This window comes from Pimephales promelas, chromosome 7, assembly GCF_988280905.1.
Source record: "Pimephales promelas chromosome 7, fPimPro1.hap1.1, whole genome shotgun sequence".
Lineage (NCBI taxonomy): Eukaryota > Metazoa > Chordata > Actinopteri > Cypriniformes > Leuciscidae > Pimephales > Pimephales promelas.
This window is the reverse complement of record NC_142775.1, coordinates 5,370,617-5,386,964: the sequence shown is the minus strand read 5'-3', so window position 1 is coordinate 5,386,964 and position 16,348 is coordinate 5,370,617. Positions and strand designations below refer to the sequence as shown.

General features: G+C 37.8%; 2 long non-coding RNA genes across 2 annotated transcripts in view; one reads left to right on the top strand and one right to left on the bottom strand.

Annotated features, from left to right (window-relative positions):
* The window catches only part of LOC148978254 (uncharacterized), a 55,235-nt gene that overhangs the window by 28,123 nt on the left and 10,764 nt on the right, over positions 1 to 16,348 (bottom strand). The gene's annotated exons all lie outside the window — the stretch shown is intronic.
* On the top strand, positions 1,699 to 14,705 carry LOC120477335 (uncharacterized). The gene is made up of 6 exons (XR_016169230.1): positions 1,699 to 2,326; positions 5,489 to 5,556; positions 5,667 to 5,735; positions 9,121 to 9,187; positions 11,008 to 11,105; positions 13,837 to 14,705. It is a non-coding gene; the product is annotated as an uncharacterized LOC120477335 (long non-coding RNA).

The window sequence follows — 16,348 nt, the reverse complement described above, 5'->3', positions numbered from 1 at the left end:
CATCGATGATTCGCCATGAAACAGGAAGTTGTAGTAACTTGGCTGTAAATGCCCAGATCTGCACCAAATTGTACACATTTGACAAGAGTCCCGCCCTGAACAAATCTACATGCCGACATTCACCCAGTCATAGCGCCACCTGCTGGCAACAGGAAGTGACCTTTAATGAAGCAGCGTAGCAAATTTACAGCCGCACCGGCTGAGCTGCAAAATATGCGACGCGGCCGCCTCACACCCCGACGCGCTACAGGTGCGAGGGCCCGCCCATCGCTGCTTGCAGCTTTAATTTTACATATGCTTCTGATTACATTTGCTATCGCTTGTTTCTGCTTCTTCTTTACATGTGTTTTGATCAGGTAATAGCGCCCCCTATCGAATAACAGTGAAAACACGGAAAGCCGTAAATGTATATCAGTGGCGGAGAAAGAGTTAAAATATGAGCCTTGTCACAGTGATATGCAGTAAATGTGGTGAAGATGAAAACATAGCTTGGTGATTTGACCTGAAAACACTGCACCAGGAAGCTCTTGTACACCACAAAAAAAGCAAATAATCTGTTTAACGCCAAAGAGGTGACATAAATATCTCATCAGAGGAATCACAATCACAGGAAATATTGCTAGATGAATGTGACTGGATTCTACCCATTATGGCTCAATATATCCACTCCAATGTATTCAATGCAGGGCGACTAACTGCCATTACACTGTGCCTCATGATATTTACTAATGCCAGCAGAAATGCATTTAGAAGTCAATTTCACAAGCGTATCGCAAACTCAAAAGATCTGGGCTCTGCAAGGCTGGTCGGACTCCGAGATTTCATAGCTTCTCCAGTAACAAGCTTGTGATTAGCAATGTAGCATGACAAGACGCCTCATCTCTATTTTTGGTGATATTGTTTAGCATGTGCAGCTTTTCAAGGTTCTAATCAAACACTCATTAGGAAGTTGATTCATTTTAGTGAATCAGTTCGTTCAGGAAAATAACACGTGCACTGCATGTCTTCAAGATAATATATTTCTACGACAGATTTATATTTTAAAAGATGCTCTGATGTACTTTCTCAGCTAATTAAAGCATGTTCTACGAACGTTTTTCTAATGCTCCCTTTAGGTTATGAAAACTTTATTTTTAGTTTTTTTCTGTATATTAAAAAAAAATGTTTTATGCGAACGCTAAAGTAACGGCCCATTTTATAATTCCGCACAATTATGGGAGTTACTTTTGAATGTTCGTCTAAAAAATGTGAGACGCAGGCTCCATGACCTGTGAATAAATAATGTTTCTGTGTGTGTGTGTGTGTGTGTCTGTCTGTCTGTCTGTCTGTCTGTCTACGTGTGTCTGTCTGTCTGTCTGTCTATGTGTGTGTGTGTGTGTGTGTCTGTCTGTCGTCTATGTGTGTCTGTCTGTCTGTCTGTCTGTGTGTCTATCTGCCTGTCTGTCTGTGTCTGTGTCTGTGTGTGCGTCTGTGTGTGTCTGTCTGTCTGTCTGTCACACACACTGTGTGTGTGTGTGTTCGTGTGTGTGTGTGTGTGTGCCTGTGTGTCTGTCTGTCTGTGTGTTTGTCTGTGTGTCTGTCTGTATGTCTGTCTGTCTGTCTGTCTGTGTGTGTGTGTGTGTGTGTGTGTGTGTGTGTGTGTGTTTGTGTGTCTGTCTGTCTGTCTGTCTCTGTCTGTGTGTGTGTGTTTGTTTTTGTGGTTTACGAGGACATTTGACCTGAATACGCACCGGCACTATGGGGACATTTGGGTTTACGAGGACAGAGGCCATGTCCTCATAATTCCGACAGTGTAAACGCCATCTACGATGTCCCAGATGCTCCCTCTCAAAGTTTGGCGCCATGTCTTTATATACCACAAAACCCTGAAATTTTACCATACACAGTGTATCCCTGATTTCGCGAGTGTCGCCCCTGTAGCCAGGTCCCGGTATTACACCCGCGTCATCAAAAATTTGCATGTTTTACACAAGTGTATGCTTCGAGGCCTGTGATTGGACAGATCGGTACCGGTAGGCGGGAAATTGCGAAAACACAATGGCGCCGGTGGGCGGAGCTTCATTCAGCGTCAGCATAGTCTTTATAACAAGCAACTTAATGCAAAATAATTATTATTTAAGTATTTTTGCCTGTAATTTATTAATTGTGGATTAATTGTATGATAAATAAATAAATAAAACCCTGTTTATATCATGATAAGTTAGACGTAACTTAATCAGGTCACGGTCGTCACGGTCACTTCCTGTTTGAACGAGAGACAAACTCTGGACCTGAAAGGACCGAAAGGACATATCTGGACCCGATGAAAGCAACTGTTATGTGTTAGGTAAGTTATAATGTTGTTTAATTGCTTCTCTAATAGCACCTGGGTCTGTTTGGCTTGTTTGTGATGTCCTGTAGGCTCTTTGCTGCTCGTTTTACAGTTAGAAAGCAGCTAGCGCGTGATGCTAACGGAGCTAGCGGACTTTTAAGTTAGTGATTCTGTTTACAGACTGACATGAGGGAATCAGCGATGCTTGTGTCATTTTAAACTCGTTTCAGATTGAACTTTAATTGTAACTGCTACCTTTAATGATCACATAAAATAGTCTAGCCTTCATAATAACGCGTTGTCATGACTACAGTCTGTGTTTTTTACCCAGTACAGTATATTACTACAGTTATGCTTACATTAAGAAACATGTGCTCTTATCACTCCTGACTATAATTCAATATACTCTGAATATTAATATAACTGTCAGTCTGATTAAGTCTTATTAATACTGTTACTATTGCCTGTAATTTATCAATTGTGAATGCAATTTATTAAATAAATAGTTATGTTCAATTAACATATTCCTTAAATATCATATAATAAAGTATTCAAATAACTTGAATGCCGTTTACCATAATTTATCGATTTATTTAAAACAAACTTGTTGAATAATATGTCAATAGGTCAGGATTACTCCAGGGCAGATTCAGCCATCATTATAAAGCTGAATTCAGTGTTTCCATGCTTAAGTGACACTGTTTAATAAAGCTGTGTCAGGTACATGATATGTTATTTACAGTTACTTGTTTTATTATTAAAGGTTAAAAATGACCCAATGTAATAGACAGGCACGATATTGCAAAAAACTGATATTGCAATATTTGTTGTTGTTTTTTTCTACAATACATAATGCAACATATAAAAAGCAATTTCTACAAATGACTTAAATAGCTCTATTTGGCAATAATGAATCATTCTAGAATGATTGGCGTGATTTTGTTGGGGTTTGTATCTGTATAGAAAAAAATAAGCATAGATAAAAAAAATGTAACAAGGATGTGAAATAATCAGTGGCTCATATTTTCCAGGTAAGTCTAGCAACATTTAGGTACTGAAATTGAGTAAATAACTGTAAAATAACACTGCATCATCTTTAGGTTATGCATGTATAGCCTGACTTCACATATGCCTAATACTGCAGTGTCACTAGACTCACTACCACAGATAGGTATGAATGATAAAGCAATATATTGTGCAGCCCTACAGATTAATGTTCAGGGCTTTAGTGCATCACATTACATGCGTGTTCATTACAGTATGTCAGGTTGTGTGTAGCTTTACACCTGGTTTATGAGGACACAGTTTTATGAGGACATCATAAGAACATGTTCCTGATGTTTGACTTGACTGGAGAATCTGTGTGTGTTGTGTAAGTTTGACAGAATCCTGGTCTATGAGGACACAGTTTTACCAGGACACAAATATGGAATATTAGGATCGATACTGATATACTGACCCATAATTCACAGCTCATTTTGTCAAAAGGTCAGGATTACTCCAGGGCAGATTCAGCCATCATTATGAAGCTGAATTCAGTGTTTCCATGCTGAAGTGACACTGTTTAATAAAGCTGTGTCAGCTACATGATATGTTATTTACAGTGTTGATTTTACTTGTTTTATTATTAAAGGTTAAAAATGACCCTATGTAATAGATCGGCACGATATTGCAAAAAACTGATATTGCAATATTTGTTTTTTCTACAATATACGTATAATGCAATATAAAAAGCAATTTCTACAAATTACTTAAATAGCTCTATTTGGAGATAATTAATCATTCTAGAATGATTGGCGTGATTTTGTTGGGGTTTGTATCTGTATAGAAAATAATAAATGGAAAGCATAGATAAAAAAAATTTAACAAAGATGTGAAATAATCAGTGGCTCATATTTTCCAGGTGAGTCTAACAACATTTAGGTACTGAAATTGAGTAAATAACTGTAAAATAACACTGCATCATCTTTAGGTTATGCATGTATAGCCTGACTTCACATAGGCCTAATACTGCAGTGTCACTAGACTCACTACCACAGATAGGTATGAATGATAAAGCAATATATTGTGCAGCCCTACAGATTAATGTTCAGGGCTTTAGTGCATCACATTACATGCGTGTTCATTACAGTATGTCAGGTTGTGTGTAGCTTTACACCTGGTTTATGAGGACACCGTTTTATGAGGACATCATAAGAACATGTTCCTGATGTTTGACTTGACTGGAGAATCTGTGTGTGTTGTGTAAGTTTGACAGAATCCTGGTCTATGAGGACACAGTTTTACCAGGACACACATATGGAATAGGATTGATACTGATATACTGACCCATAATTCACAGCTCATTTTGGCGAATACCAATATCAAAAACTATTTGTGCTTGTTAGATTAAATGTAATCATTGAAGAAGTTAAAAAATAGTAACCTCTGTTGAAATTGGCTTTCAATAAGTAGTAATAAAATTTGTACTTGTTTGTCTTTATATATATATATATATATATATTATTTGCTCTTCTTTCTTTTTTTCAGATGATAACTGATAAGACCATGTTAATGTAATAATTGAGTTATTCCTTAAAGAATAGAACAGATTTCAGTTCCTCAGAAACAGATTGTTATCAGTCACTGAATTATGATTGTGTGTATAAGAAGTGAGTCATGATCACGTACTGTATTTCTAGCACAGGCGCAATGTCTCGTATTATATCACTCTCATACATAAACATACTTAAACTCAGGGTGCCATCCAAATGTTTCTAGTTACCAGTGTCCTGGTAAAACTACTGTCCTCATAGACCAGACTTCTGTCAAACTTACACAACACACTGAGATTCTCCAGTCAAGTCAAACATCAGGAACATCTCATCTCATCTTATGATGTCCTCATAAAAAAATGGTGTAAGACACGTGACATTCTTTAATGAAAACACTTGTAATGTGATGCATAAAATCCATTAAAATTACCTTGGCTAACATTTAAATATTGAAATGTTTTGTAATCTTGTATATTATCTCAAATCAATATTTCATGTGGAAATAAGTATTGATAGGTAGCTGTGTATCGGGACCCTGATTATTAATAACTGGCTGACTACATTGTCCTTATATATTATTTATGATTTTTTTAAACTCTTAGGTGAAGTGTTCTGTATGTAACGCTTTATTTCATATTTTCAGATGAGCCATAAGACCCAGTTGTCCTCAGGCAGTGATGATTATGTGCTCTGACTCTGGGACTGCACGAGGTAAGTGAGAGTTGTGCTGGAAGAGAATGAGCAAACGAAGCAGACACATTGTGAGATCTAGTGTTCACATATTTACACCAGTGTTTCATGTCTACTTTTATGTTTTGTAGACTCCCAGTGAGGTTGATCGCTCCACTCTCGAAATCAACACTCGAAATCAAGGCGGAGATGAACAGAAGGTATTGTTTTTTTTTTTTTTGGAAATCAAATTAGGGATACACAGATATGAACATTTGGGCCGAGTTCAATAACTGATCATTCTTTATATTTGAAAGCCGAGATCTGATATATTGGCAAATTGTATATACTTTGAAAGGCCTAATTACAAAAACGAAACGATCATCATTAAAAGCCAATCTCCCAAACACTTCAACATGAAACAAACAAATACAGTACAGTAGCCTAGTTTGAACCAGTGAGGAATTAATTAACTTTAAAATTTATTTTACATTCATATTTCCATTCACTTTTTTGAAAAAAAATGTTAGTGTCTTGTTAGTATTAGTTAACATTAACTAACAATGAACAATAGTTCTACAGGATTTATTAATCTTTCTTAAAGAGCCATTAAACCCCAAACCAAATTTTCTGAGATTTTAACAGAGGTATGTGTGTTGAACACCATTGAAGACAATGTTAGCATCTGTTAGATTTAATAGTAGGGTTAAAATGGTTAAATTTAAGGGGCATTTTTCTGCTTTTTTCGTCTTCCAGTTTTAAAATCTTCATCGTGGCAGTGCGGTGTTAGTGCGTTGATGACGGAGAAACATCTCCGAGTGTTGTTCTTTGCTCGGGTTTTAACAAAAAGGAAACGTTCAAATCGCTTAAAACCATAGACTGTAAAAGAAATGGCTGAACGACTGCGCAGGCTCAAACTGAGCTTGACGACGGAGATGAGACTTGAGTAACCTAGTAGCGGTGCAAAGAGAAATCTGAATCATTCCCTTCCGAATCTTGCAGAGCCGGAGAGCGCGAGTAAGAGCTGTCCATGAGCTCGCAGCAGGAGCAACTCTACAGCTCTCTATGGGCTTCTCCCTTGACTTTATGCCTCCACGTCCCCCCGAATGCTGAGCTTCTCCTCCACTCTATATGGTAATTGCTCTAGTGTGCGACAGAGTCTCGTGACGCAATCGTTAGCCTATTTTTACAAAAACATCTTCTAAATCGGCCGTAACGTAAGATACAAAGTAATGGGGCCTTTTATACATTGTCATGTTTCTTTAGTAGGGTTTGGTATCGTTTGGGTTTTATCCGATACCAGTACCTACTAGGTATTTTTTAAACGGTTCCGGTGCCTAAATGGTTCTTGAAACGGTACTCAAGAAAAGGAAACCGCACACACTTTGTCAAAAAAATAATATCCCTTTATTTACAGGGCCAAACTGGACACAATATTAACTTACAATATAAACAAGTAACATATGTTAATAATAAATAAACCAAATATAAAATAAAAAATCATATTTACATAATATCAAATAAAACAATATTATATCAAACAATATAATTATACTGGAGATTAATAGAGATTACTACCAGGGTAATATAATATCGACATGGCTACAGGTTCCCATGTTTTGTCTGCTTTAACTAGTCATGTAAGTTATCTGGTCATTTACTAGTTAAGCTCTTATCCAGTTTTATATTTCGTTCCCACTGCATATGAACATATGAAAGAGAACGTCTCTGTGTAAACCATGTTCTCTGAATAGGGAACGAGATGCTCCGTTCGCTGCCAAACTCCTCGCGCTGCTGACAAGCTTCCTTTTTCAACAGAGAAATCTGAGGAGCAGAGCATGCGCGCACTAATATAATATGACGACGTGAGCGTCAAGGCGGTGCGAATGGTGATTCTATATGGGCTTAAGTTCAGACAATCGTTCTGACGCGTAATTTTACACGTGAAATGCAGCCAAACCTTGCAGCGTTTTGTCTTCGGCATCTTCAATAATATCCTCGCTATCGGCAGACGTTCCGGGAGTCTCCCGCATATTGATAACGGCTCCTGGATAATCGCAAATTAGTTCAAATCTCCCGGAATCTAGAGCGAGCGAGCAAAAGCGCGTGCGAGACAGATCAGACAGTGCTTCAATAAACCGTATAGTACGCGCACGTTGGAGAGGGAGAGGGAGACAGCGAGAGACTGCGTGTGTGCGCCTCATGCCATAGACTTTGGTTACTACCCAACCCTTTTCTTTAGAAATAAATAATGGACAAATGGAGTCTTTGGACATCTTCGATGTAAAGTTATTCGCTGTCACCAAAATGATTGGGAGTCAATGGAAGCCAACGTTTCTGATAAGTTCCTCGATTTTGACGGATTAGAAATGGGCTTGAATGAGGTCTATGCCAGACTTACTTGCAGAGTAAATCTAAATTTGCCGGAAGTTGTCTGGGTTTGCCAAGTCCACTCCGCACACACAATAAGGGAATGATTTTACTCAAACCATATTGTTGATAAATGATACAAGAACAAAAAAAAGTACTAGTTATGAATAATAACGCATCAGTGTTTTTTAAACATGTAGAACTTTTTAATATAAAACATTTGAATATTACAGTAAACATCTTTAATATTTCTGTTTCAAATAGCGTTGTGTTTGAGCTGTGCTAAAGCTTAAGAGCTGAAGGAACACCCATAAACTGAAGCTTTATTAGATGGTTTTAGCTCAACGGAACACAGCCTATATATGATTAATTAGATATTTATACAAAATCATGCAGACATTAACTTGAGAAAAGTTACATAGTGAAACTCCTGTTGTGGATGAAACAGCAGCTAAACCCAAAGAATTCACAAAGTTTTTAATGCAGTAGTTTGCTCATTATAATGTTATGTATATGACAGTCCCAATCATAGTTATTATTGTTCTGCTTTGCTGTTTGAGCGCATGTGCTAAAGGAGATGATCACCGCTAGGCCTACAGTGAAGCGCTTTACTGCAGCGATCATTTACTCAGCCAAATGATTTCTATATGAGATAAAGTATATATATATATATATATACATATACATATAACAAAATAAAAGAGATCACAGATTTGTGATTCAAACTGTTCACAACCATCATGGGGAACAGCGCACATCTGAAGCTGAAGGACATAATCCATTATTCATCAGTGTTAATCAACCTAATTTTCCTATCGAATTGACAACGATAACATTAAAAATTTATTTTCCAATACTGATATGGAGCCCTATATATCATACATCTCTGAGTGGTTATGACCATATATCTATAGGGTTTTAACTATATACATGATCACAACTTGCGTATGTCACCCTGTTTTAAAACTGAAGTCCCTATTCATCTCATTAATTTGATCACTATTAATACTAAGTGGTTTGAAATGTACCATCATGCCTGAATTTGTTTTGGCATGATCAGCCTTCTTTTGCTCAAGTATATCATTGATAATGTGAAATTGTTTTAATCTTATGTTTTATGACCGTGATCAGTCAGTGTTGATGGAGTCAAGTATCTGTGCTGCTTCATTTGGAGAATCTCTGAGTCCTTTGTCTTTAGTAGAATGTTAATTTTTTCTTTCTTTACCTTGCTTTCAGATGAGCCCTGAGAAGGACCATATCAGATCATCATTGGAGGGTCAAGAGTCAAGACTGTGTTGACATGGTAATAAAAAGAGCATTGCATCATTTTAGAAATTGCTAGTCTAGTAAGATCTTTATCACATCATATTTTTTTTTTACACCTGAGGCCTGTACCATGATGCTGATCATCAACTTTCTCTGTCAACTCAGGCTTTGATCCTGAGTTTAGGTGTGACATCAGTAGCCAACAGCCAATCACATGCTGAGAAAGAGAAACTCATTCAAAACTGAAATTCATTTCTCGCAAGAGAAGCAGCACAATTCACTTATTAAATAGAAATATTAAAATATTAAGAATTTAAACAAATTTACACAACAAGAAGAAAATATCTGTCTATGAAAGAGGACAACTAAAAGAAAAAGGCTTGTCACTGTATATCAGTGCAAGTAAAAGTTGTGAAGTTTTATAGCTTCATATTTTTATAGCTATAGCATTTTATAGCTTTATCTATTGATTCTAAAGTATATTTATGTTACCTTTTATATATTTATTTATTCATTTAAAATCTGCATTGTAGTTGATGAACTAAAATTGTACATGTGTGATAGATTAAGGGAATAATAATTTCTAAATCATACAAATTTATTATTCTAAATAAACATTACTAAAAATTACTAAAAGACTTTCATGGTGCCTTAAACCCAGGGTTGGCGCAAAGTAAACTGAAACATAGCTGGCTAGCCACCTAAACCAGCTTCATGGTAAAGGCCCCGGGTCATTTCATTGTCAAAACAATTCCATTTACACCTGGCCACATAAATGTGTTCACAAAACGGATATAAATCCGAATCTTCAAATCCCACGCTATATCAGATTTAAAGGTGTTCACGTCATTGAAAGCAACCACTATGAGCCACATTTTATGTATCGTCAGCTAATTTTAAGATCAATAGAGAGAGAGTAACATCTGCACTGGTAAAATCATCAAGATGACTCTGTTGATCATCTGTGACTTTAGTTTTCAATTGGTATTTTGCGCATCAGAATGCTGAAGAGATACTCAGCTACTCATCTGTAGTGATGCGTGTTGCAGAAGCACTGTCATATCTCACTATAACATGTCATTATAGCCTCTTAACTGTTTATTATTTGGCATTTTTTCGGAGTCAAATTTATACAGTGTTACCATTTATTACCTTTACTCTAGTGACCCACCACAGTTTGATCCAAATGAACCAAAAATATTTGTCTTTGTTTATTTTATATTATATCATAATTCTTTTTTTTAAAATATTATTTATTTTTGGCAAAGCATCTCTCAAACAAACTAAAATCAAAAGTACAACATGGTTTATAGCGCCCTTATCAAATGGCAAAAGTCGATAATTAAGCAAGTGCTGAAGAGCACACTTTACTCGCTCGATCAGCTCATGATCTGCCTTTTTCCACGCCCCGTTTCTCAGGGAATGAATGCAGTGAACTCCATCTCTGAGTTTAACATGCATTTGGCACGCAACCAGCACCAGTTACATTATTTTCACATTCGCATTATATCCACATTTTTTGTGGTAATAAGATTTTGTAATAAGATGCGTTTATAAACCTGTTTTCACTGAAACTGCAGGTTTCTGCCAGTATAACAGCTTATGTGACGAAATTAAGAAAGTATTATAACCTCCTATTGTAAAATAATATACTCATAAAATATTAATTTTTCATTGACAGTTTTAGAATATTACGGTCTTAGCGATAATTCGAATAATAGGCATCTTAGTGAAGTATTATAGTTTTTATTAATATTATTATTATTAAACGGCGTAATTTTTCATGTTTCATAAATGACATCTGAATACAGGTTAAACTGAAGATGTTCTTGTTTTAAATGTCTCTTTTTCTCTTAGATGAGATCAGTGTGACGGATTCTGCTGCCAGTGATCCTGATGGAAGCGGTTCTGGAGGAGATGTTGCTGCTGGAGCTGCAGCGTCTCTAGTTATGTTGGTATGTGTCAACTAATGCTGGGTACACACCAAAATAATTTTTACATCTTATAAGATTTTCAAAATGTGATAGACCACAAACATGAGGCCAAAAATCCTAGATTTAACCATTTTGCTCCTATAGTTTTGCTCCACACACGAACAGGTTTTTAACCAGAGTCTCGACTGTGAGCACAAAATCTCGCAAGAGTTCAGAATACAGAATACAGAATAGTTTTTGGAAAGGTTTTACATAACACGTTGTATAAACATTCGTGCTGTTGCCACAAATCTAGCTGATCCTCCATCTCTGCTGTCCACAACAATTTCACTTTGTGCTGCGCCATGACTGCGTTTGTTATGGGTGTCAAAATGAATCGTTTCTACGATGCATTGTGATGCGGACGAGGACGATTTGGTATCGGTTCAGTAATAGACCATAACCGGTTATAATGCACTGACGCTTTTTTCTGACGTCATTTATCACGTATGTGCTTTGTTGCGGTAGCATACACTGGCAGAGGGAGGCGAGTCCCCCCGAGTGCGAGTCAATAAAAATGCTCCAACTACTTTAAAAGCCTACATCTGGCCACATTTGGCTTTTATGAACAACCCGGTAAGACCTGGAGAAGACACGCGCTGTGTGCGCTCATGTCACGCACACAGATTATGCAGGATGTAATACCACTAACTTGATAAACCGTGTTAGCCGTGTGCACCCGAGCTGTTATTGCGTGCAGATTCACTGCTTTAGAGTAAGATGAGCTCCAATGTCACCCGAATCCACAGCCAAACACACATCATCCACACGCCCTAATAATGCTCTCTGACTTAAGTATCCGCACCCAATGGTCAAATTAAAATTATACTGTGTTGCGTATATAACTGGCTTAATTGTTTTAAGCCAGTTGTATACACTGAAAACAATTATAAACGCAACACTTTTGTTTTTGCCCCCATTTTTCATGAGCTGAACTCAAAGATCTGAGACTTTTTCTATGTACACAAAAGGCCATTTCTCTCAAATATTGTTCATAAATATGTGTTAGTGAGCACTTCTTCTTTGCCGAGATAATCCATCCACCTCACAGGTGTGTTTTAGGCTGGCCACAATAAAAGGCCGCTCTATAATGTGCAGTTTTATCACACAGCACAATGCCTCAGATGTCGAAGTTTTGAGGGAGCGTGCGATTGGCATGCCGACTGCAGGAATGTCCACCAGAGCTGTTGCCCATGAATTGAATGTTAATTTCTCTACCATTAGCCGTTTCCAAAGGTGTTTCAGAGAATTTTCCAGCACATCCAGCCGGCCTCACAACCGCACACCACGTGTAACCACATCAGCCCAGGACCTCCACATCCAGCCTCTTCTCCTACAAGACTGAGACCAGCCAACCGGACTGCTGCTGCAACAACCAGTTTGCATAGCTGTCAGAAAGTGTCTCAGGGAAGCTCATCCGCATGCTCGTCCTCCTCATCGGGGTCTCGGCTGGACTACAGTTCATCCTTGTAACCGACTTGAGTGGACTAATTCTCACATTCGATGCCGTCTGGCACTTTAGAGAGCTGTTCTCTCCACGGATGAATCCCGGTTTTCACTGTACAGGACAGATGGCAGACACCGTGTATGCCGTCGTGTGGATGAGCGGTTTGCTGATGTCAACGTTGTGGATCGAGTGGCCCATGGTGGCGGGAGGGTTATGGAATGGGCAGGCGTATGTTATGGACAATGAACACAGGTGCATTTTATTGATGGCATTTTGAATGCACAGAGAGACCGTGACGAGATCCTGAGGCCCATTGTTGTGTCATGTTGCAGCATATATAGTTGCATATATAGTATGCAACAATATCATGTTGCATACTCACCGGATATGTGACCCATTGAGCATGTTTGGGATGCTCTGGATCGGCGTTTAAGACGGTGTGTTCCAGGTTCTGCCAATATCCAGCAAGTGGACCAACACTGGACCAACATTACACACTCCACAATCAACAACCTGATCAACTCTATGCGAAAGAGATGTGTTGCACTGCGTGAGGCAAATGGTGCTCACACCAGAGACTGACTGAGGGTTTTTTGACCCCCCAATACAGTAGAACTGCACATTTTAATGTGGCCAGCCTGAGGCACACCTGTGCAATAATCACATAGTCTAATCAGCATCTTGATACGCCACACCTGTGAGGTGGATGGATTATCTCGGCAAAGGAGAAGTGCTCACTAACACTGATTTAAACGATATGTGAACAATATTTGAGAGAAATGGCCTTTTGTGTACATAGAAAAAGTCTTAAATCTTTGAGTTCAGCTCATGAAAAATGGGGGCAAAAACAAATGTGTTGCGTTTATAATTGTTCAGTGTGTGTGTGTGTATATATATATAATGCTATAGTGTTTCAGTAGGTAATATCAGATTACATTTCTTAACATTTCTTTTGTCATTAATTGTAATAATCAGTCAATAATCAGTTATCAATAATCAGATATTTGCACTATAGAGTGCACCTTTTCTAGAAGAACATTAATGGAGTCAGTGTTGCACCAACATTGTAATTCTGGCCGATACCAATACGTTGATGATGTTCATGTTGGTCTAAAACTTTAAAAGCATCTGTTTAACACAACATTTCATCTGAATATCATTTGAAATGTATTTTTTAGATATCAGATGTAAAACCAGTTTTAAGCTCTAGATACAGGTTTGAGTTACATCTGAGATTCTGATCAGTATATAACTGATTTCTTCCAGGTGTTCAGAAGATGCCCATCGAGAAAACCACTGACGTGCCTCAAGGTACCCGAGGTTTAAATCAGAATATGACCATCTAGTAAGCTTTATCTATGAGAGCTCATGTACTTACAAAGCATGTTGTATTCTGTACAGAGAATGACAGTGAGGAAGAAATTGAAAACCTTGTGGAAAGGACAAAAAGTGTGCTGATCAAATGCTGAAGTTACAGCTGCAATTAAACATGTTAAGGCACATATAACCAAAGGAAAACTGGCCACACTGACTGAATGGCAGAAGTGTAAGACCACTGAAGACCCTTTCCGTGGAGTTTCAATCTCTACCTCACTCTCATTCTCAGCGCAGAAGAATACATGCTTTAGTAAGCTCTAAACACACGGGAGCTCATGTACTTACAATGATAGTTATATTAACACTAGACGCTTCTAGAGCTGATGTACAACCCAAGCAAACTTTGTTAAATAATTTTCCTGTAAATCTGCTTTGAAACTTGACTTGACAATTCTGTTTATATTTTCTGGAAATAACAGAGGTAAACCGTCCGTTGTAATTTGGTTTGTTTTGCAAATGTATATATCGCGATATGCATATCGCGACGGCTTGCAATAGCTGGGGTCATGAACAAAAGAAAATCACTCACTGCTGTTTGCTGAATAACTGTATATATGTAAATAATACAGTGAAAACTAAGCAGTGTATATTTTCTTTAATAATATATATTTACTTTATTTTCACATTTGATTATTCAGTTTCTGTTGTTAAATAATCCTAATGTAGGATAATCTGAACCCTGTGCTTTAGCATAAGAAGTGTTATTTTAATATCAGTGTACAGTAAAACACTGATGTTCACTTTCAGAAGCTGATGTTTTCTTGTCACAAAAAGAATGTGAAACATGTATGTAAGGTTAAATAATAGATAATTTAAGTTTGTTTTACACACTTTAAACATTACTGTATCGAATATCGCATTATTTAATGAGTTAACGCATATCGCTTTTTTCTTCAATACTGTGCAGCACTAAGCAGCATCTATTGTATGTTGAGTGAGTTAATTTTATACATTTCAAAGCCTGTTTAATGACATCTTTAAAATGTGTCTGCTTCAAAGGGCTGTTTTGTCAATCATTGACCATGTTTTTAAGTTTGTGGATGTGACTTTACACTTAAAATGGCATGACATGATGGAATTACATGGTAAAACTGAAAAAAAACCTCAATGTTTATGATGATATTATTGAAGTCATAATTAAAGCACTTGTAAAACACTTCTGTCCCTGTAATGTTGCAAGTTTTTTTGTGTATTGTATTGGAGATCCAGTACTCTTAAATCACCCTAGTCTTGGTAATACACCATCTCGTCAGGTTTGTGTGTGTGTGTGGGCATGTACCAGTAAAACACACTCGTCCGTATAATGTTGGATTGTGCAGTTGTGTATTGTGTTTAAGATCCAGTACTCTTAAATCACCCTAGTCTTGGTAATACACTATGTTATCAGGTGTGTGTGTGTGTGTGTGGCCATGTACCAGTAAACACACTCGTCCTTATAATGTTGGATTGTGCAGTTGTGTATTGTGTTTAAGATCCAGTACTCTTAAATCACCTTAGTCTTGGTAATACACCATCTCGTCAGGTTTGTGTGTGTGTGTGTGGGCATGTACCAGTAAAACACATAGGTCCCTGTAATCCACCCAAATGACATATTTTGTGTATTGTAAAATGAGTGTCCTCATAATCAGGTCGGGCCCCATAAATCACAATTATGTCATAGGCGGGAACATTTTAGGAGGGGGCGGGAATGTCCTTGTATACCACCATTTTTATATTTTCTGTTCTGTTGTGTGTATAGAACATTTAAAGTCAGATTTGTGATCTGCAGATCAAAACAAAATTTTTGATAGTTGTATCATCACTGTAGGGCATTGGGAAAGGTGTGTCCCTATATACCACCACCACACCGGTGCGACCTTCTATACCACAAAAACAAGTATGTGTGTGTGTGTGTGTGTGTGTGTGTGTGTGTGTGTGTCTGTGTGTCTCTCTGTTTGTCTGTCTCTGTGTGTGTGTGTGTGTGTGTGTCTGTCTGTCTGTCTGTCTATGTGTGTGTCTGTCTGTCTGTCTATGTGTGTGTGTGTGTGTGTGTCTGTCTGTCTGTCTGTCTGTCTGTCTGTCTGTCTGTCTGCCTGTCTGTGTGTGTGTCTGTCTGTCTATGTCATAGCTGTCAACCCTCCCGTTTTTTTCCGGGTTTCTCACGTATTTTTACTCTTTTCCCGCTGTCTTCCCGTTTTAGTATTTTCCCGTAAAATATACCGTATTTTTATTCTGATTGTGTGAGACGTACGAGCTCGGACTGATTCGGCTTGAAGTCGTTTATTCTCAGATGCGGCGCCGCGCGCGCTGGCCGGAGACACACTGGCTGTGTGGCGTGTCCGTTTTTATTTCGGTTCCCATGTTAACAGATTAGAGCTTGCACACTCCAGAAAACGCATGCTAGAAATGCGTTTTCTGGAGT